General features: G+C 35.7%; 1 protein-coding gene across 8 annotated transcripts in view; it reads right to left on the reverse strand.

The window, feature by feature from the left end:
• RhoGAPp190 (Rho GTPase-activating protein 190) overlaps positions 1-1,199 on the reverse strand; it is a 723,033-nt gene extending 721,834 nt beyond the window's left edge. For all 8 annotated transcript variants that reach the window (XM_090410500.1, XM_090410505.1, XM_090410503.1 and 5 more), the window contains exon 1: positions 832-1,199. The gene's annotated coding sequence lies outside the window, so the exon portion shown is untranslated. The remainder of the gene's footprint in view (positions 1-831) is intronic.
• Between the last annotated feature and the right edge of the window lie 22,154 nt (positions 1,200-23,353).

The raw sequence follows: 23,353 nt of genomic DNA on the forward strand, positions 1-23,353 counted from the left end.
ATTCCAGATGCTGAAAAATGATTTCATAGAAGAATAATGTTAATGCTCAAAAGTAAAGACAGCGTGAGTTATGATAGTATTCCTAAATGCATAATAGTTATCTGTATAAGACCTGAACATATCAACAAAAAATTCACTGATAGCAAGAAAGTTAGGTTAATATTTATTTATTTATTTCAAAAAAGACATACCATCTCAACAGTTACTTTGACCACCAGATAATTGGTCAAAGTAAGTATTATGTACATTAATGGAAATGGTAAGTTTTATCTTATTCATTTTCATGTAACTATTTACACAATGCAATCAATGATGATTATTGGTGGTTTAAGTAAGCCACACCCAATTACAAATTTAATCTACCACTTCTATGAATATACCTGTGATAAAAAAAATTAAAAAAAAAAAAAATAGTGACCACAATATGCAACTTTGGAAGCACCATATGAATTGAAACGGTGGACTACGTATATTATCATGTCATGCATTTGACATGCATAAAATCAAATAGCAAACAAAATTTTCTAATATTTTCGAAAAAATTTTCTCGATGCGAGTGGCTGACTAATCAAACGAATATCTAAGAATTTATACCTGATCATACAATATTCAGTCTTCATTCATGACAGCAAACAAGCAGATTGCTACAAGGCAAAATAACGCTAAAACTAGTAACAAATACTGAATATGCCCTATATCATGTAGCTGGATTGTCTGAATGCATTTAATTTCATATGAACATACAAAAACCGACTGTAATAATACCTACATAAAATTTTAATTCAATGAGAAAGTCGAACTGGATAACAGAAGCTGAGTTGATCAACTTACCCATTCATTGAATTGCACGCAGACTGACTGGAAATTAGAAATTAGGGCAGAGTCCTTTGTATAATGAATATAATAACGGAAGCACGAAAATTTCTTGCAGATGTTAATCAATACACTTGATGCAAACCATTTAACTCGCAAATCGACTACTCCTCAGCAGCCATTTTGGGCTAGTATACACCTACGCACTAAACATGGCTGAATCGTTAACCGTACACCAGGCTTAACAGCTTCCTCACCGTAACACATTTTTATTCATTAATGAGTAAAAACGACGTTAGCAAATCAACTTCGAAAGCTTTCTTGGCATTTCCATTTAATCTGCTTACAATACACTACACTCAGAACAAACTTAATCCACCATCATACAATTTTATAGCAGTTAAGCGACATCTAGAAGAAAAGAAGAAAGTAAATGATTAAAAATTAATTTATATTAAAAAAAAACTTCGTAATAATTCCATAACTAGAAACGACATTTTTAACAGAAAAGTTTCATATAAATAAACAGTCCTTTTTTTTTGCGCAAAAGAGTCGCCTATTTCGAATTTCTTTTTAATTCAAAAAATGAACTTTTGTGGTATTCCACTATGTAATAATACACTGTCATGGAAACATAAGTGACACCTCTTTGTCCGCCCAAACAGGCAAATTATTAATAATAATAATAATAATAATAATAATAATAATAATAATAATAATAATAATAATAATAATAACCTACATGATGTAGATAATAATTATTATTATTATTATCTACATCATGTCCTTATATGTAATTATCCGCACGTAACGTCCTAAAATATGTACTGTTCGAAGTAAATTGTGTTTTTTGCAAACCATATCTTTAAATCTTTATGTCTAATTCTTGTGAATAGTAAATTGAAACAAGAGCACCATTTTAATAACGGTGTTGATGTATCAGTACTGTGATGTTCATAATCCAAACTCGTCAATGTTCATTAATTGTAAAATCGGGTCTGCTGCGATACAAACAGAAAAATTTTTTCATTCGAACCAGAGAATTTTTGCAGTTTCGTTTTACAAATACTGCTTTCATTTTGTGCTTTAACCACTTGTCACAGGCACAAAAGCAGTAATTTTTACATAAATACCAAGGAATGTTGTTGGATACATGATCGTACTGGTATTTGTAATCAGTATGAGAAATTTAGCGGCAGGCACTGCACTGCTCAGATAATTTGCAATTTCAGCTTTCTGATTTCATAATTGTCAAGTAATCATTATGACCAGTAGCGCACTCAAGATTTAATCTTGGGGGGGGGGGGGGGAGTTCAGTAGACGATTTGAGAATACAAACTACGCATCGCATACGACCTATGACTGAGCATCTGCAATGATCGCTAATTCATAAGTAGTACAGAAATAGAAGACACGACACAACATAAATAAAAAAAAATTAATTTTAATTAGGAAAAGATTTTTGGAAACTTTTTTCGTGTTTTTTCCCCTTTTCCTTTGGGGGGAAGGGCCCCCTTGGCCCCACCTCTGGGTGCGCCACTGATTATGACTGACATAAATTACCTGAATATTCATTTAGAAGCAGAAAAATACTCATCATAAAAATAAAATAAAATAAAATTTATTGAGCTGTTGCAATAAAACTTTCTCAAGGCGTGTGAATGAAGAGGCACTGAAAGTCAGAATGCTGGATTTGATCATAACGTCAAAAGGCTTCTTAATTAAGAATGTCACGATTATGCCACCACCTAGTGACGGAGATCATTGCATTTTGAACAGGGAAATAGTTCCGCATGTAAATTTTCCAGTTAGGGTGAGTTACATGCTGAATTACAAAACTAGAAATTATGATAAATTCAAGATAACTGTTTTCGGTCCCATAGTATTAGATGAGGTCTGCGCGGCTAGCCTAGTGGCTTTGCGCTTCGCAACCATATGCCTGGGGAAGGAGTGTCCTGGGTTCGATTCCCGTCGACAACGTGAGGAACTTAAGGATCTTCCTCAGCCATAGCCAAGTTAGCCGGTCCTGGGCGTGGACAGCACGGTTATTTCTGCCAGTTTATCTGGGGTTTTTGATCCCACAAGCCGGCAAACCGACTCCGTGAATACACACAGATACAGTCACGAATATCGCCCATAGAGGATGCAGCAGAGGAGTGGCGAACCGGCTGCATTAATATGCCAGTAATCCCTCATTAGGAGGGGACTCAACCCGTTCTAGGACGGACGGACGAGAAGGATAGGATAGGATAGTATTAGATGCTGAAAGGGACCTTAGCACTTAAATTTTCCAGTTAGCAGATGTTACATACTGAATTATGTGGAAATTATGATAAACGTAAGAGAATATTCTGTTTTTCTTCCCATAATATCAGATACTGAATAGAGAGTATTTCAACAGTGCAAGGACAGCTTTGAAAACATGTTTAAATGTTTTATTATATGAATGCGTCGTCAGAGGTTGAAGAACGAATAGACAGGATTGAATTGGATACATAACATGTTAAGCATTACATTCATAAGGAGAAGATAACAGAATGCTAATATTCAAATAATGAGTGCTCAGTTAGCTAATATTGATCGACTGGACTACGTAAAATGATGCACAATGCCACCAGTACATTGGATAGGTCGGGAGAGGTGCACGAGAAGGTGGTTCTAGCTGGTGCATAACATAGATAAAAATTCAGTGATGTGGATAGATGGAATACAGCATGCATGCATGCATGCATGCTAAAGGAGCATTCACTTAAACTGGTTAGACCACTGACTTAGTTGTATAATTTAAGTTCAGGAAATATTTCACAGAAATGGAAAGAATGCATGGTAATTCTATTGTACAACGGTGGAACAAAAACTAGTATGTCTAAATACTGACCATCAGTACGTCTGTAACGGTGGTGAGGGCTGAGATGGATAAAGGGAATGGATACAGTATGAAATTGTTGGTTGCTAAGGCAAACGAAACGATATCACATGTAATGTTGTTGAATGAATTGGAGGATTATAGTATTTGAATGTAAGCTTAGACAAGTGAGTGGTTAATGGTAAATCATTGTTGTTTGATTGAGATATTAATGATAATAGAAAAGACAAAACAGAATATGCTCAAATTTTGTTTACTGATGATGCAAAAGTATCCAGGGATGCTACGGATATTTAGCACTTAGAAACTGTGGACAAATGATACTGATTATCAGTTCAGTCATAGTGAGTGTGACATTATGCACATTTGCATGATGAGATTTTCATTGGCATATTATATAACTGATGATTATCTGAAGAAACTAATGAGGATCTTGGAGTTTTTATCACGGTTAGGAAGCTAAGGTTCGAACAGTCACATAGCAAATATTTTAGGTATAGTCAGAAGATAATTATGATACTAAAACAAACAATGACTAAGAAAATTTTTTAAAAAAATCCGCTAACGCATTTTATTCACCATAGGAGTAGACGAAAACATTTACGTCATAACTAACTTTTGAATACTAGTGAACAGCTTTTATCCACACTTATTCCATCACAGAATAGCTAGCTCAAGACTCAGTAAGTTTAATTGGTATCTGACTAAAACTGGTAAAAGACAGAAAGCAAATAAATTAATTCGCACACTACAACGAACAACGGCCCGCATCTTCTATCAACAAAATGTTGAAGAGTAATTACGACACTGAATTCCATTGGAAACTTAGACGCCTAATGATAACATCTATAAATTATTCGTTATTATTAAGAAAATTGTGTTGAGTGTTTTCCCAATGACGACATCAAACGTATATATGTTTTTGCTAATTTCGAATATCTAGGATGGTTTTACGAATGAGTGAGAGAATTAAATTCTGTCTTATTGCCTATCCATTCCATGTTTAAATTCGATGTTATCTTTTTGAGAATTATGTTCTCTATAACAAGTTAGTCATTTGTTCATCTAACATGTTTTAGAACTGTCCTTTTAATTCGAATGAAGTTTATTAAATATAAGGAATTGGATTGTGTAGCTCCGTAGAAGTGTCCTGTGTCGTCCCAGACTTGGTCCTCCAGCACAGATCTCACCTGATTACCCAGCCGCAGAATGATCTAGTATGGATCTTCATGATTTCATCATATAGATGGATGTGAAACACTATTAATCTAGTTCCGACTTAAACTAGTCTGGAAGTTCTAGTGGCTATGGTACAACTTGCATAGCTCTAAACATTACTCAGCATGCAATTCTCCTTTGCGAATACAAAGCCATATTTCCTGAGAGAATTTTTAAAAATAAATAAATAAATCCACTGACACCCTTTATTCCGCTATACAGCATTAAGTAAGCGAGGTCGTTTAACTCTATCTAACTTTTGGAAAATGAGGGGGGAGTTTAGTCTCCATCGGTAGCCAATCAGAGATGTCCAAGACTATCATTAAGTATAAAGAGCATGTAGTGAAGAAATGGCAAAGAGTGCTGTCATTTTGTGATCCCTAGCCTTAAAATAATGTATTTATTGTCTGATATATTGTGGGTTCTACAGCCGATTTTTCTGTTTACGGAACCCGATTGTCAGAGAAAAAAAAAAAGTTTTCCCATGTCGGAGATCGACAAACTCGGGAAAATATCAAATGATGCGTTAGAAAAGTATCTCTAGTAGGGCTAGATTCGAACTATTCACTTTCTTCGAGTGGCTTAGCGCAATGGGTGCAAGCTGCTATTTCAATGGACTAAAAGACCTGGTGGGATTTTTTTAATAATAATAATAATAGTAATAGTAAGAAGAATAATTGATATTCAAAGTTATTCAAGGAGTTCTGTTCGTCGAGCCAAAAGTATTGATGTAAATATTGTATTTGTCGAGTAATATATAAATAACATAGAAACAACTTAAGGAAGATCTCTTAACAACACAGTATTACAAGCAGAATACCAAACAAAATTGATTAATCTTGCAACAAATATTAGAACTAGTTAGACCACTAGTCTAATTAGTGGTTTAACTAATATTTCTAAGGTCTAAGTAATAAGTAATATTTCTATAATATTCTATTATATTATAGAATATCATATAAACACGAATTTCAAATATTATAGAAACAAACTGCCAACAGCTCAGCGTGGCAATAAGGAAATAACCTGGCATCCTAACAAGGTGCTAGATCATATATATAAAGCAATCTCCTCTGATACGATCAAACACAGCTTTGTTTGCGAGCAAAAATCTCCCATACAGTGGGCACACCTTTAAACATTTTGAAAACACCATTCGAAAACTGTAGGAAACATTCCTCCTCCCCCTCAAAAAAAAATACAAAGCAAGTCGACTAGCACCACGAGCAATATAGTCAATGAAATTCCCAGCGGTAACAAAGGAAGATCTCCCACTTACAATTATTAAATTAACTCCAACAAAGAACTATGTATCGATGCAATTAAATTAAAAGTCATGAAAAACACTAAAGAACCTGTGTAGCTCAGTGGATGTGGCGTTTGCCAACCACGGCGCTTGGCCGCACGAAGGAAGACTTGGTTTCGAGTCTAGTCGGCGACTAGAGGAAATTTTTCTAAGCCTTTTTTCGACCGGTTCCCGAGTTAGTCGATCTCTGGCACGGGCTAGCGGGTATTTCCTCCAGGAAACTCGGGTTTTTCGTCCCGTAAACGCAAGAAAATCGACCGTAGAACCCACATTATTTCAGACATTAAATATATTGTGTTAGGGTTAGGGACCACGAGATGGCGGCACATTTGAGCCGTCTCTCTTCACTGCGTACCGCTTAATTAGTGATAGCCTTGGGCCATCTGTCTCTGATTGGTACCAGTGGAGATGAACTGCCCACTCAGTCTCCAAATGTTAGATAGGGCTAAATGGCCTCGCCTACTCCCGTATATACGGGAATAAAAAGGTGTTAGCTGATTTTTTTTTTTAGAAAAACACTAATTCTAAAACGGTTACATAAAATTTCTGAAACTGCACACATATATGAAAAACGAAGGATTGAATGAATCACTCCTACACATAAATGAGGAATGCAAACATAATAATTAATTACAGACCCTCACTATGTGTCAGTAATGAACCAAATTATGGAGCACATTGATTATCACAAACTCTCCACACACAGAAAAATTCCACAGCATCACAATAACACAGTATGGTTTTCAAAAATATAAAGGAACACTAAACGTCCTAAAAGATTGATATACAACACACACACACACACACACACACACTGTAAAGATTTTTGTCACAAAGACTTGCGAATTCTCTTTAAACTGTGTACTGTGGCGAGGAGGCGCTGCAGTCGTGACAGAAGCAGATGACGCTTGGCACTTTATTAGCAAAGTTTCCGCTGTGTGTGGTATCCATTTTTTTTTAAATGTGCCCGAAGTGAAAGAATAAGTACAACATTAGTGTTTGAAAGCAAATTATAATGTATATTATTTCTGGGAAAACTCCCATGTTACTCCTCATTATAAACTATTATAATACAGCTATATTGCCTGCTTCAGTTTAGGAGTGCCCCTGTTTAAATGTCATTGGCTATTTACTCATGGGTTCTTAGGGCATTATGAGTGTAGATGTACTAAAAAGTATATGTAGCTTAAGGAATAGAAATTGCACATACCTTTTTCTGGGTGTTGTGGCTTTTCCTCTGTCTGCGATGTCGAGAACTGCAGAGTGTGTGTGTGGTGTGGGGGGGGTAGGCAGTTTGGTAGAATAAGTTAGAAAAACCCGGGTTTTTTTCGTAATATATAGAAACATATACTTTTATATAGGGTGGGGAAAAAGGTGAAAGGGTTAATTTTTTAAAATTTTTTAAAATAAGGAGGGGGATTCCCCTTCCCCCTCCTTATTTTAAAAAATTAACCCTTTCACCTTTTTCCCCACCCTATATAAAAGTATATGTTTCTATATATTACGAAAAAAACCCGGGTTTTTCTAACTTATTCTACCAAACTGCCTACCCCCCCCCACACCACACACACACTCTGCAGTTCTCGACATCGCAGACAGAGGAAAAGCCACAACACCCAGAAAAAGGTATGTGCAATTTCTATTCCTTAAGCTACATATACTTTTTAGTACATCTACACTCATAATGCCCTAAGAACCCATGAGTAAATAGCCAATGACATTTAAACAGGGGCACTCCTACACTGAAGCAGGCAATATAGCTGTATTATAATAGCAAATTATAATGTTTTTGTAGTTTCAAGAATCTTGTAAAGCAAGTTTGTGTCAAGTTTTTCAGAAATAAATAACATCACTAGAGTTACATCAGTGAAATGCGTATGAATGTGTTCTAAAAGTATACGTATAAGCGAGCATTCATTCTGCGTAATGATCAAGACTTTCACCAGCTTTACCACTCATCACAAGTCCGAGTTTTACTGGCGCAGTCGACAGGATCTACAAGGTGAGAGCCATTCGTTATGTAAATGCATGCTCCCATGTTTTAGAGTTCTATTTTGATTATTTGGGCGAAAGTCTGTTTTAATACAAAAAAAAATAGTGTTCGGAGTTTGTTCCATCCTTCCATCCTGGAACAGTAGTAGTTTTGATTTCTCGCCAGGGAAAGAATACATCAGTATTCAAATTTTGTTCCATCCTTGAACAGTAGTACAACAGTTTGGATAAATGAAAAACACGCCAGTGTTCAAGCTATATTTTCGTCCCAGATAAATCAGAATAGTTGTGTTTTTTTTTTGTTTTTTTTCATTTTAAATTTATTTTGTTCTGCAGTTACCGATTTGTCCTGTTTTGCATGTTAGTTCCATCTTGGAACAGTCAGTACTTGTGATTTCTCGCCAGAGAAAGAACACGACAGTGTTATCATAGTTAATTTTTGCATACTGTTTTGATAGTTCTGTTTCGAGATTTCAGTTATTATATAGTAGCGGTGTAAAATCGGAACTATTTTTTTTGTTTTTGTTTTGTTTTTATATATCCACACAGATATATATATATTTGTGTATTTGAAAGTGTAGTAAATTGTGTAGTTGAAGTTTTTATCTGATAATATTGTAAGATTTATCTATGTTTACAAATGATATGTTGAATTTAATTATGAGTCCGATAATCGCCAAATGTATACATCTCTTTTTGGGCATTTAAAAAAAAAATTGCAATTAATTCTTTTTTAAGGGTGATTTTTTTTTTTTTTAATCAGTAAAGAGAGTTATTGTTTAGCACCATGGCTTATTTAGCCAAAGGTAGAAAGGAAGATTTACGTAAATTGGCTGAAGAATTGGGAGAGAAGCCAACTGTTGAAATGAAAGTGATAGATCTTAAAATGATTATTACGGGAAGTAAATTTTATGAAGAAGAATTTGTTAAAGGGATGTTGGAGACGATTATTAGTACCAGACTCGATGAAGAACTGATGAAGAAAGAACTAGAAGCCCAATTCCGGAAAGATGAATTGGGAGCCCAACAGAAAAGAGAACAAATGGAGTTCGAGTTGAAGAAACTGGAAATTGAAGCGCGTATTCAACCAACCTCAACTCCAGTATCCAGTGACAATAAAACATATTGTCTTGAACTAATTAAGCTAATGCCTAGGTTTAGATTACAAGAGGATGACATTGTGATATACCTATCCCTGTTTGAAAGACAAGCTAAGAGAACAAAAATAGATGTTAAAGACTGGATATCATGTCTCTTGACTTTGTTACCATTTGAGATTGTCCATTTAATTGGAAGAGAGTCAGAATAAAATTGCGAAGATTATGAATATATTAAAACAATTCTACTGAAGAGATTTAGACTGAATCCTGAAAGTTTCAGAAAAAAGTTTGTGATGCACCAAAAGGTTGCTGAAAAATCTTGGAGGGATTTCTGTTATGAAATAACTAATTATTTCGAAGAGTGGATTGGTGGCCTTGATATCAAGGATTTTGAAGGGTTAAAAGATCTAATTATTACGGATCAACTGAAGAAGAAAGTACCACATGAAGTGAGAGAACATCTCTTAGACGACTGGGCAAAATTCGTTTCTCCAACCAAGTTAGCTGACAGATTGGACGAATACGACAGTGTTCGTAGTACATCAAGGAAGCCCATCGGAGCTATTCCGAAGGACAAGGTTACTGAAAAGTTTAGACCTTATACTCCACTTGCTGAGCGAACAATCAAGAATAAGTTATTATCTCCCTCTCAAAGTCCACCGAGATGGTACCAGCCGCGGCGAAATGGTGATTCATACAAGCCTCACTACAAACCAAATTGTTTTACTTGTAGAAGGGAAGGTCATATCGCCAAGTTTTGTGTGAAAAATAGTCAATCAAAAGGTACTCCTACTACAGCACAGAGTAACCTAGTTCAATTGTTAAATTGTGAATGAAACTATGTTGTGTAATTTATTTTTTTTCATTCACATTTAACATTGCTTATTATGTATTAATCATAATTTGTATAAGGATTATTTATTGTTCCTTAATTAAGGATTACTATTTAAATATTTATTCTAAACTTAACCTACTATTAATTTATTAAATAATAATATGTGTAGAAATTTATGATAACTAAAATATATATGTAAAGTAACGAAAAGTGTATTATAAATAATTGTATACGTAATGAAAGAGCTGATTAAGTAGCTCAAATATTCTGTTTATTCTTATTTGTGAAAATTTAATGTTATGTAATCACTTATGTAAGAGTAGAGCGTTGTATTACATTAGCGAAATATTTACGTTCATGCGTTGTCATGGAGACGCATGAAATAAACAAGCACGAGTCGAAGAGTGCGTGACCTTGGAACCAGAAAGGAGAAAGGGGAGGCAATAAGAATTTTATAGAAAGAAAAAAAAAAGAGTTTTGCGGAGCCTGAAGGAAGGTACGATACAAGCAAAGAAGTGAAAGAAAGATTATAAATTCTTTAGGGCAGAAATTCAAGAGCATAGTATTTAGAAGTGAGCAAAAAACGCAGTGAATCTTATACTCAGCTGCAAGTGAAATCAGCTGTGGTTATAGAGGAAAATTGATGTCGTAATCGGATAAATAAAGAACTGGACATTCAATGGGAAATTCTGATTAGTTCCAGTTAATCTTGGATTACGTCTTAATTCTGTGTTGCCCTGAGAAGAATATAATGAACTTAACTTGTTGTAGAAAAGTAAACAAGGAAGGATATCAGTACCTTATTGCTGTTTTTTTAGAGTAGTGAAGCGCGATTAACAGTAGTTCAGTTAAAGCGTTGGAGAATTTTATTTAATGTGTTCCGCTAGCTGAAATAAGTTAATTCATAAGTGTGCTCGCAATAAATTGATGTATTGAAGATTGTATCTGGTAAGAGTAGTCATATATGTTTGTTTATTCTAACATTAACTATAGCGTATCTTCGAAGTTCAAGGTCCGAAATAAGATTGCTTGGAATAATGTCTACCTTGATTAGTCCCTGCTGTGAATTTAAACATTAAGTACAACTGATAGATGTGTGCAGACTGATCAAATGAGAAGTTTTGTTTTATTAACTTGAATTAAGAAAATTTATAATTTTGAAGCAGTGAATTGTATTTTAAAGTTTAGAACATTGAATTGGAATGAGTGACTTAGCAAGATGTACTAAGTTGATTGTATTCTTTCATTTTAAAGCAGAATTCTTGTATTTATTATATATACAGTATATCATATATTAAATGTTTTATTTTGTTAATCTAAATATTGTGTTTGCCTGAATTCCTTTTTATTGCACCGTTCATAAATATTCGAATCTTGCAGGAACCCCGAGTGAAATAGAAATAATTCGGCCTAAATAAATGAGAAGACTGCTAACTTAATTAAGAATTGATCCTGCTATTTTATATAGACTAATCTAAAAATAGGGTGGCGCAGTATAATTATAAATTTCCCTACTTTTGGATCGGTGATCAATTCGCAATTAGTTGTTTTATTTATAAGAGTGACTCGAAACAAGATGGTAAATTAGAACACAACATGAAAATAGAACGTCACGACAAAACGTCTACCACTGGGGATGACGATAAATCAGGTGTGTTGACTGCCAAAATTTCCCTTCCAGTATCCAAATCAGTGGACATTGATCGAAACGTAGATGATTTGAAGGTCATCAAAATCAAATGTGGAAGTAGGGTTTTAAATGGAATAATAGATACGGGAGCGCAAATATCGGTAGTGAGCGAAGATTTAGTGGCAGATACGCCCCATGATGGAGAAAGTAAGATAGAAATATCTTCTGCTTTCGGAGAAAATGAAATAACACCCTTAAGGATTTTTGAAATGAAAATTGATGATAATTTACATGGTAATGTTCCAGTCACCTGTACCGTCTCAAGAAGACTGGTTACCGATCTGCTACTGAGCTCCTCTGCCTATGAAATGCTGGTCGAAAGCGTCGAGCTACACGAGAGTAGTCATCATTGGGAGACACCGGTTCTGAAATCAAAAGATTTAAGTGATAAACGGTCAGAAGATGATGAAGACGAAGACATGCCTTCGAAAATAACCAGTACAGCATTGGCAGTAAGTACGATAGAGTCCCCACCAGGTGCAGAAAATGAGTGTATACCAGAAAAAACAAAATTCGAATTTGGCAAACTTCAAAAGGATGATGAGACGCTTCGAAGGTGTTTTGAATGGGCAAAAAGCAGACAAATTCCTATGCGTTTGACAATGGGGTTCTGCTTCATAACGAACATATTTGTGGTGAGAATATTAGACAAGTAGTGCTACCGCGTGTGAAACGATTAAATGTCTTAAAGATGGCACATGAAATCCCCCTTGCTGGCCATCTCGGCGAAAAGAAAACCCGTCAGCGAATCAAGAACTCATTCTTTTGGCCTACCATTAAACAAGATGTGAAAAAATATTGCGAAAGCTGCAAGGAATGTCAAATGAGAAGGACTGCTACATATAGAGATAGAATCCCCATACGACCTATCGTCAGACCAAAAACTCCGTTTGAGGTATGGAGCGTGGATTGTATCGGACCGTTGGAACCTCCATCGGGAAGAGGACGTCGATTCATAATATGTGCTGTTGATTTATGCACTAGATGGGCCGAAGCCATACCTGTCAAGGAAATAAGTGCTAAAACCACATGTAACGTTCTAATGGTCTGTACCGACCAAGGTACGAATTTCACATCTAAACTCACTCAAGATTTTGAAGATCTGCTAGGCATAGCTCCACGTTTTTCCACTCCAGGACGTCCTGAGAGTATGGGCGCTGTTGAACGTTGGAACAGAACTTTAAAAGAGATGATGAATAAGAATATACAGGAACATGGAAGAAATTGGGATTTACATCTTCCCTATCTTCTATTCGCATACCGAGAAGTACCACATAGCACTACTGGGTTATCACCTTTCCAGTTGGTATATGGAAGATTACCTCCAGGCCCTTTATCTTTGTTAAAAGAAATTTGGACTGGTGGACGAGTCATCCCAACCGCTGCCTCTCGCTCGGTTGAAAATTATTTACAAGAGCTTCTTGAAAATCTAAGAAAAGCTCATGAAATTGCATCCGAGAATGCCAAAGGGTCTCAAGAACAATACTCCTCCAGATATAATCTTCGTTCCAAAGAAAAATCCTTCATTGTTGGTGAAAAGGTTTTAGTATTGTTACCTTCATCCTCTCATAAGCTTCTAAATACTTGGACAGGACCTGCTACAGTCATCCAACTTACTAGACCACATTCTGCGAAGGTTGAGATGAAGGATGGAAGTATCAGTGAGCTCCACATAAATAAGCTTCGACCATATATTCAAAGAATTAATCATGTCGGTCTAGTTTTCGAACTAGATGAAGATTTCGGAACACTCTACTATGCACCTGCTGACAAGATGAATAAATCAGTTGAAGATAATATTAGGAAACACCTTGAGGATATGAAAGCTCTCTTGACGGGAGAACAAAAACAAGAACTTTTTGACATCCTCCGGAAATATGCAGATGTTTTTAGTTCCAAACCTGGTCATGCCAAAGTTGATGGACACTCCATCAAAGTTACAGAGAACTGTTCCCCTAAGAGACTCAAACCCTATAGGGTGCCAATCACTCTACAAAAGGAAGTAGATCGACAAGTCAAAGAACTGTTAGATATGGGTCTCATTGAGCCAAGTGTCAGTGAATGGGCTCATCCCGTGGTTTGTGTGGCTAAGAAAAATGGAAGTGTCAGACTATGCATTGACTTTAGATTGCTGAATAGTTTTACTATTCCAGATGCTTATCCAATGAAAATAGCTAGAGATTTATTATTTGAGGTAGGACAAGCAAGATTTATCGCTGTAGTTGACCTCACCAAGGGATATTGGCAAATCCCTATGGAAAAGGAAGCAAAGATCTTCACCGCATTCGTGACGCATTCTGGTCACTATCAATGGAACGTCTTACCGTTTGGAATGAAGAATGCTGGAAGCACATTCCAGAAATCATCAGATAAAGCACTAGCTCCTCATAAGGCATACTGCCGATCTTATATCGCCGATTTGGGTATATTTTCTAAAACATGGTCTGAACATCTCACCCATATAGATGAAGTCTTCAAAACATTAAGAGAGGTGGGTTTAACAGTAAACTTAGAAAAATGCGAATTCGGGAAAAATCAAGTGAAGTTCCTAGGTCATTTGATTGGATCTGGTCAACACTCCCCGGACCTAGAGAAGCTCGAGGTTATAAAAGGTTTAGCGACACCAGCAACAAAGAAGGAAGTAAGAAGTCTACTTGGACCGGCTAGCTACTACCGTGACTACATACCACGATTCTCCCAAATTGTATTACCACTGACAAATCTGACTAAGGAAAGTGTCCCAAACAACATTCCTTGGACTACTGATGCTGATGAAGCTTTTACGAAACTCTAAGAAGAGCTTATAAAAATGCCTTCTTTGCATACTCCAGATCTCGACAAGCCGTTCCAGTTGTATACGGATGCATCAGCAACAGCAATTGGCGCATGCTTAGCTCAAAACAACGAACAAGGAAAAGAATTGCCCATTGCTTTCTTCAGTAAGACACTAAATTCCTGTCAAATGAAATGGTCAACCATTGAAAGGGAAGCTTTTTGCGTCTTGGAGGCGTTGAAAAGTTTGACACATGGGTATTTGGTGCTGAAATACAGGTAATTTCAGATCATAACCCTCTGACCTATCTAACTAAAAGTGCCCCTCATTGTGCCAAGTTGTCCCGATGGGCTTTAGCCCTACAACGTTATAATCTGACCGTTACATATAGAAAGGGTAGTCGTCATGGTAACGCTGATGCCCTTTCCAGATTAAAAACTGATATAATTAATTAATGTTATTGGCTTGTTTCTTAATAATGATTATATATTTTCTTGATGTTTAGTTAATGATAATTATATAGTTTTTTTGTGTGTGGGAGCTGCATCGCACCATAAAGCTCTCACCTCATTTCTTGTATTTTAGAGTCAATTACTCGCCTGAGTTTTTTTTTTTTTTTAGATGCAACATCGACACTCCTGTGACGGATGTGCCTCCCCCAAAGGGAGTTGTAAAGATTTTTGTCACAAAGACTTGCGAATTCTCTTTAAACTGTGTACTGTGGCGAGGAGGCGCTGCAGTCGTGACAGAAGCAGACGACGCTTGGCCCTTCATTAGCAAAGTTTCCGCTGTGTGTGGTATCCATTTTTTTAAAATGTGCCCGAAGTGAAAGAATAAGTACAACATTAGTGTTTGAAAGCAAATTATAATGTTTTTGTAGTTTCAAGAATCTTGTAAAGCAAGTTTGTGTCAAGTTTTTCAGAAATAAATAACATCACTAGAGTTACATCAGTGAAATGCGTATGAATGTGTTCTAAAAGTATATGTATAAGCGAGCATTCATTCTGCGTAATGATCAAGACTTTCACCAGCTTTACCACTCATCACAAGTCCGAGTTTTACACACACACACACACACACACACGCACGCATGCACGCACGCATGCACGCACGCACGCACGCACACACACACACACACACACACACACACACACACACACACACACACACACACACACACACACACACACACACACACACACACACACACACACACACACACACACACCTGTGAAGTTTTTTTAAAACAACCTGTGAAGGTCGCTTGTCTGGCAAAGCAACCTGCGAAGCACCACAAGGAACATTCTTTCTCCGATACTCTTTAACATATACACGCGCTTCATTCACAATCTTTCTTCAAATAGTAACGACTTTCAATACACAGATGACGCCATAGTGCCCATTCATAATGATATAAATACAGCATACACAAAAATGAAATACGATAGTAATTTGTTCATAAGGTGGCCAACTGAATACTAATGATATTGAAAAACCTATACACTCAACTTGGAGAAAATAAGTATCTCGCTTTCCGACAACCATCCCCTATACATAAATCACCAATTCTATTAAAAACTGAAACTGTCCTGCGGATGAAAACAACACCATAACTTTGACTTCTCTTCGATTCCGATCTAAACTGAAATAGCCATATAAATTACCTGCACAACAAACTCCAGATAATGACAAGCAGCTTGTACTGGTTAAAGCAAATTGCCACCACACACACACATAAGAATACTAATCTATAAGTTATTATGTGAAAACATCTTAAGAAATGCAATTACAACATATGCAAACTTAACAGATTACAATCATTGCAATACGAAATGGTAAACTTGATCTTCTGGTAACAAAGAGGAGATTCCACACTTATGTGAGCCGCAATGATAGAACACAAAATACTAAGGTAAAAAAGACTTATGCCCAGGCCGTCGTAACGCTCCAAGTAATAAACACATGATCCAGGAATACATGATCGAACTGCAATTGGATAGGAGAAACCTGAGGACTTATGGAAAGCTGAAACGTAGTATATAGATATTATAGTGAGATGAAAAAATAGAGGGTAATATCTAAAAATAAACCGAAGTTTTCTCAACTACTAGTATTAGGACATAAACACAGCTTTTCAAACACTTCTCCCCTTTCAAGAAGGTTAAATTGCATACATGCGGATGTGTTGGTGTGTTTCTACTCGCTTCCACACACCATACAAAATAAATAATATATATATCAGCTAACGCATTTTATTCTCTTATAGGGAGTAGATAGGCCATTCTAGCCCTATCTAACTTTTATAAATTTAGTGGGCAGTTCACTCTTACCTGTCAAATCTTATCAGTCTTATCTGTCAAATCTCTCTCAACAGTTTGTCTTTCATACTTTTGACCACCAGACTTTTCGGATTTCTGCTTTCAGTGTATCTTCATAACCAACATTCTACAGTCCTGGTATTATTTTTCTTATTTGCCTTTCTACATCGCTAAACTTGTAAGAACATCCCAATGGATTATGACAATAAAAAAAAAAATCTAAAAAAATTAGAAAAACGACGGTACCTTGCGCTCTTCGATTGGAAAAGGCCTCAGTTCGATTCTCGTCATGGTGGGAGAAATCTTTATATGAATTTTTCAGTTGACAGTAAATTAGCCGATCTCACACGGAGATAGCAGGGTTTTTTCATCCTGAAAGTCTGGTTTTTCTTCCCCTGTGCAGAGAAATCGGTCCTTCAGAACACACGCAATTTGCGGACAAAGAAATACTAGTATTGGTGGGCGGTAGATGGCGTTATTGTAGATGACTATAGTAGACGTTCGGTGTAGTTGGTGGATGAAGTGGTTAAGAACGAAGAGATGTAGAATAGGTGTCCTCCCTCGATGAATCTCGAGCTCCTTGGAGGTGTCACATAATAATAATAAATTTTTAAAAAAATCTTAAATTTTTCAGACAATATTACAAGCTGCCCAACGGAAACGTCCAAATTAAATAAAATTTAATTTGGACGTTTCCGTTGGGCAGACAAAGACTATAAGGGCTACCCAAATTATCCTACTTCAACTCAACAAACATATTGGCAAGATATATATAGTCTTAAATTAAAAAAATCCACTCTTTAAAAACGCTATACAGAACCTTCATTTAGAAGGAAAATATCGCTTAATAAGCTCTGATCTGTCAGCTTCTTTGCACTAACATTCCAATGGATTTTTGTTATTTAGCCGCATGGCCAAAAGGTTCTTTCCAACATTTTACAATTTCTCAACCACACTCCCTCTCGCCGAATCATTTCTGCTGTTGAAAGGGAAAAGGAGCTCTAAATTTCTTAGATATCTCAGTTACGAGACATCCAGTCGCTCATGTGTTCAGTCTATGAAGTCCACATACACTGGCAATATTTACATACCACTTCCCATCACCATCCTGTCCAAAACATAAAATTTTCAAAAAATTTAGCCTCAGGAGTAGAGAGAGAATTTCGTCCTCAGGACGAGTACTGAATCTAGAACAATAAGCTATACTTACACTTTTTGAACAGGACGGTTACAACAAACAAACTCATTAACCTTTAAAATAGAACTAACCCATCATTCTCCGACCAGATGACATGAAATATTCTTCTCTTATATCAATGATGAGCCTGTGTAGCTCGGTGAATGTGGCATTTGCACTCTACAACGCATGATTGCATGAAGGAAGACTTAGACTGAAATCTAGTAGCCGATTAGAGGACAATTTTCTAAGCCTTTTTTGACAGCTTCCCGAGTTAGTCGATCTCTGGTATGGCAAGCGGATTTTTTCTCCCAGAAACTTAGGGTTTTTGTCCTGTAAACTCAAGAAAATCGACAGTCGAACCAACACTATTTTCAGACATTAAAAAGATCGTCTTAGAGACCAAGAAATGGTGACACTGTTAGCCATCTCTTCACTGCGTGCCAATTAAATTAATAATTGCCTTGAGCCAACTCTCTCTGATTGCTACCAGTGGAGATTGAACTGTCCACTCATTCTCCCTCCAAAAAGTTAAATAGGGCTATAACGACCTCCCTTACTCCCTATACAGGAATAAAAAGGCGTTAGCTGATTCTTTATATATATAAATATATCAATGATAAAACAGAAAATCTGATCTTACTCCTGAAACAACGCAATATCAGGGCGGTTTACAAATTTCCAGACAAAATCTTTAATGTCCTCAGACAAATTAAACACCACCATTTCCAGAAAAAATCAACACAAAAATATATTCGGTATGGACATCAAAACAATGGTGAACCAGCCAATTAGGCCTTAGATGAAGATCGTTTCATTAGGTGGAAAAGCGAAGATACTACTTAAATCCCAGTTTAGATCACAGAGACAGTTCTTAGAAGCAGCTCATTTGCTACAAAACCTTTTCAACTGTTACAGAAATGATGATACAATTCTAGGTAAATTTTGGCGAACCTTCCTATCATCGCTTCACAATAATCACGAATTGCCATGTAAGTGACTCCGTACAGACGACTGTCCTTGTTCTGGAAGTTATTTTAATTCTAGCCTCCGTTTAATGTTTATCTTAAAAGTGACTTTGATAATGTGAGCTTGAGTTGACAAAACGTCCGGTTTGTAAATATTAATTTAATTACTAAATTAGTTACACCATTTCTGTTTCTACGTAGTTACATATGCAAAAAAAAAGAAAAAATAAAAAATAAAAAGAAAGAAAAAACAGGAAAAACGGCTATGCTAGTGTTCAAAGAATTAATAGGTTGGGTGTGAAATGATGTGCAACCTTATTAAGCAAGAGATCCACAAGAAGCAGATGATGTGGAATGAATATCCTGAGAATAAGAGTGAGAGGAGTTATGAATTATATAAAAAGCTCAGGCCATAAAAGCATTACGAGGAAAGCAAAAACGGAGTATGAAAAAAATTGGCCTTGCAAGCTGAAGGCACACCAAACGAATTTTATCGTTATGCTGCAAGCAAAAGAAAGAATGAATATGGAAGAATAACTTTATTGAATGTAGATGGTACTGGAGTGTCGGAAGCTAAGGAGATTGTTCAGTTAGTGAGTGCTCACTTTGCTAAGATATATCAACCAGTTGTACAAGGGTGGTGCAAAAACTGATGTGTCTCACTACCGACCTATCAGTGTCTCTGGTGTGGTAGTGAAGATTTTAGAGAAGAACAATGTTACGGCCGAGTGATAAACGAAATGGATACTCTATGATAATGTTGAATTTTTCTAAGGCATTTGATAGGATACCACACGAAAGCTGTTGCATAAACTGTAGAATATGGGATTGGAATATAAACTCTTGACTTGAATGAGGGGATGGCTGAGAGACAGATATCGAAAAGTGGTATACAGTGGGTGTGAATCTGCCAGATTTAAGGTAACCAGTGGTGTACCTCAGGGTTCAGTCCTTGGGCTATTATTGTTCAATCTATACATTAACGACATCAGGTAGGCAATTGTTTGTCTATGACGCGAAGATGGGCAGGGCAATCAGGGATGCTACTGATATTCAGCAATTGTAAAATGATTCGAATAAACTGAAAATGTGGCAAACGAAAATGGCTATCAGTTTAATGTCAGTAAGTGTAAAGTTATGAACTTTAGCTTGAATAGAATTACAGCGGCATATTATATTAGTGAAGTATGGTACAAGAAACTGAAAAGGCAGGGATCTTGGTGAATTGGCGGATAAGAATTTAAAATTCAAATATCACATAGTAAAAGTTGCAAATACAACTCAGAGGATAATATCGATGTCAAGGATAAGTGAGTCATTTTGCTGCTTTATATGGCTTTGATAAGACTACACCTGGATTATTGTGCGCAGATTTGGTCTAACGGGTTTCAAGAGGATAAGGATGCTGTGGAAGGGGTGCAAAGAAGAGTTACAAATATTATATCCGGATTATGGGATTTAGATTACGAGCACAGATTGAAAGTATATGGAGGACTGCAGACTTTGAGTAACAGGAGAAAGCGGGGTGATATGATAGAGGCCAGTAAACTTTTGAATGGGTGTTATACACCCATTATGTATAACACAATGGGTGTGTAACTTGTGCTACTTGTATATGGAGGCTGGTGACTTCACATCGGTTGCCTTGGTATCCCATAATTCAAAGGTGTAGGATTTCAAGCATGAAATTTTTCGTTATATTGAAGGCGGGGAGAGAACACAGGGGCATCCATGGAAGTTAAATTTGTTCATAGTCAAGAAAGGGGTAAGAGCTAGGTTTTTCTCCCAGAGAGCAGTGAGTGAGTGGAATAATTTGGCCTTAGGCGTATTTGAGTGCATCTAGTGTGAATGAATTTAAGGGACGGTAGGATAGCTGGTTTGGGTGATTTATAGCCTCCCTCGATGAGTCCTTGACTCCTTGGATGTCTCAGGTAATACTAATAATTATTATTATCATCATTATTATTATTATTCTGCATTTGCTTATAAGTAATCCTTATAAGCAAATGCAGAAATTTGTATGTATAATCACTCTTTCTCAAACTTTAAAAATAAAATAAAATAAAATAAAAAAATAAAAAAATTATACAAAAAATTCTGTATAATCTTCATTGTTAATACTAGAAGAACATGTGTTGTAAATACATAATATAAAGGCAAAAAAGTACTATTAAAAATTTTAATTGAAATCCAATGTAGGAACTGTAGCACTTAGTGCTGAACTCTGTAAAATTATAAGGTGCAATGTCACACAAGATGTTTATTGTATGCATAAATATTTTAGCAATCAATAAAAATATATATTTTAAAAAAATTTTATTATTATTATTAATTTTTAGCAATCAGTAAAAATATATATTTAAAAAAAATTATTATTATTATTATTATTAATAATTTTAAATTAGAAAAGCTGAGGCATGTTGGAATAGACGGGCCTCTGCACAGGTGGTTTACAAACCACCTCCAAAATAGAAAGAATATCACATGTATCGGGTTAAACCGAAGTAGAGAGCTACCAGTAACCTGTGGAGTGCCACAGGGAGTTGTACTCTCCCCAACTCTATTCAACATTTACACGCACGATATTAATCAGCTACCTCTCAAAGGTAAGATATTCCAACACGCAGACGATACAGCAATAATATCCATCCATAATAACGGAAGCATAGCCCAAACAAATATGCAACATGACATAAATCTGATCACAGACTGGCTCAAGAAAAACTCCATACACCTAAACTCAGATAAGACAAAATTAATGATATTCAGAAATTCACTGACTCAACCAGTTGATAACAAATATATAACCATTCAACATCCATTTTCCAACATAAAAAGCACACAGAACAGCGAAACCACTACAATCGCTTAGGTTGAAACAATACGATACCTTGGAATTTACATCGATGCAGGTATGAATTGGAATAGCCACATAAACCATCTACACAATAAACTCCGAACAATAACTGGCAAACTCTACAGGTTAAAAGACATAGTTCCCACACGCTTAAAAACACTAATATACAAAGCACTATGCCAAAATATACTAAGATACATTATAAAAACGTATGCTTTCTGTGCACCCTACAAATTAAATAGATTAATGTCGCTACAGTACAAAATGATAAAACTGATCTTTCGGGAACAAAGAGAAAATCACGACCTTATAAACATTGCAATGTCAGAACACAAAATACTGACAGCAACGCATTTATGTCACTATGCAGCTTTGTTAAAACATTATTTCGATGCCAACTACAGGACAGTCAGAAATACATACCGTATAACAAGACCTCAGACTAATTATATCACATATAAATACAATAATCACTACGGAAAGGCCACGAGAAACTTCTACATCCCAGACATGATAAACAAATTACCTTTTGAACACAGAAACCTTACAAACTAAAATAGCCTGAAAAGAGCTCAAGGACATACTATGAACAAGAAACACGCACCCAAAATACCATACAAACTTAATGAAACACAATATATTCGTTCAGGCTTCCAGGTCGGCGACGCATCAATACATTCCAAATTATTGTAAGCATGTATGTGTGTGTGTGTGTGTGCGTGAGGGTGCGCGAATTTCTGAATCATAGATTTCGTAGCTTCCAAACACAGCAAAAAAACCAATAATTAATAACCAACTGGTGTCATCCTCAGATAAGCTTACATATAAGCCTCGAGGATGAAAGCAGAGAAATTAGTTCTCATGTAACCAAATGCATGTAATGTACATGTCACATGTAAACCAATATACGTAATGTATGCATTATATGTAAATAAATGTGCGTAATGTAAGTATCATATATAAACAAATGTAAGTAATGTATCATATGTAACCAAATGTATGTAATGTATGTAATAACTGTAACAAATGTATGCAATGTAATAAAAAAAAATAAAAAAATAAAATGCAAATCATGAGTTTACACTGCATGTTTGTGAGAATTAGGAAATATAATATTTTAATTGCATGTGTAAATACTGTTGTATAATCACCTTTTCAAAGCTGAAAAAAAAATAGTAAACTACAACATGTAATATTACACAGCTTATGTAACTCTGGACAATATAATTGTAAATTATTACTGTGATTGTTATTTTAAAAAAACTATGTTATCATCATTACTATTTAAACCTCATTATATGTAGCAAAAAGTGCTGAACCTTGTAAAATAATATACTGAATAGATGATCATTGTACATATGTAAATATTTGAAAGAACCATAAAAAAATAAAATAAAATAATAAAAAAAAGAAAGAACAATTATTATTATTATTATTATT

Source organism: Typopeltis vanoorti, chromosome 20, assembly GCF_054136105.1.
Source record: "Typopeltis vanoorti isolate ZY-2024b chromosome 20, IOZ_Tvanoo_1.0, whole genome shotgun sequence".
Lineage (NCBI taxonomy): Eukaryota > Metazoa > Arthropoda > Arachnida > Uropygi > Thelyphonidae > Typopeltis > Typopeltis vanoorti.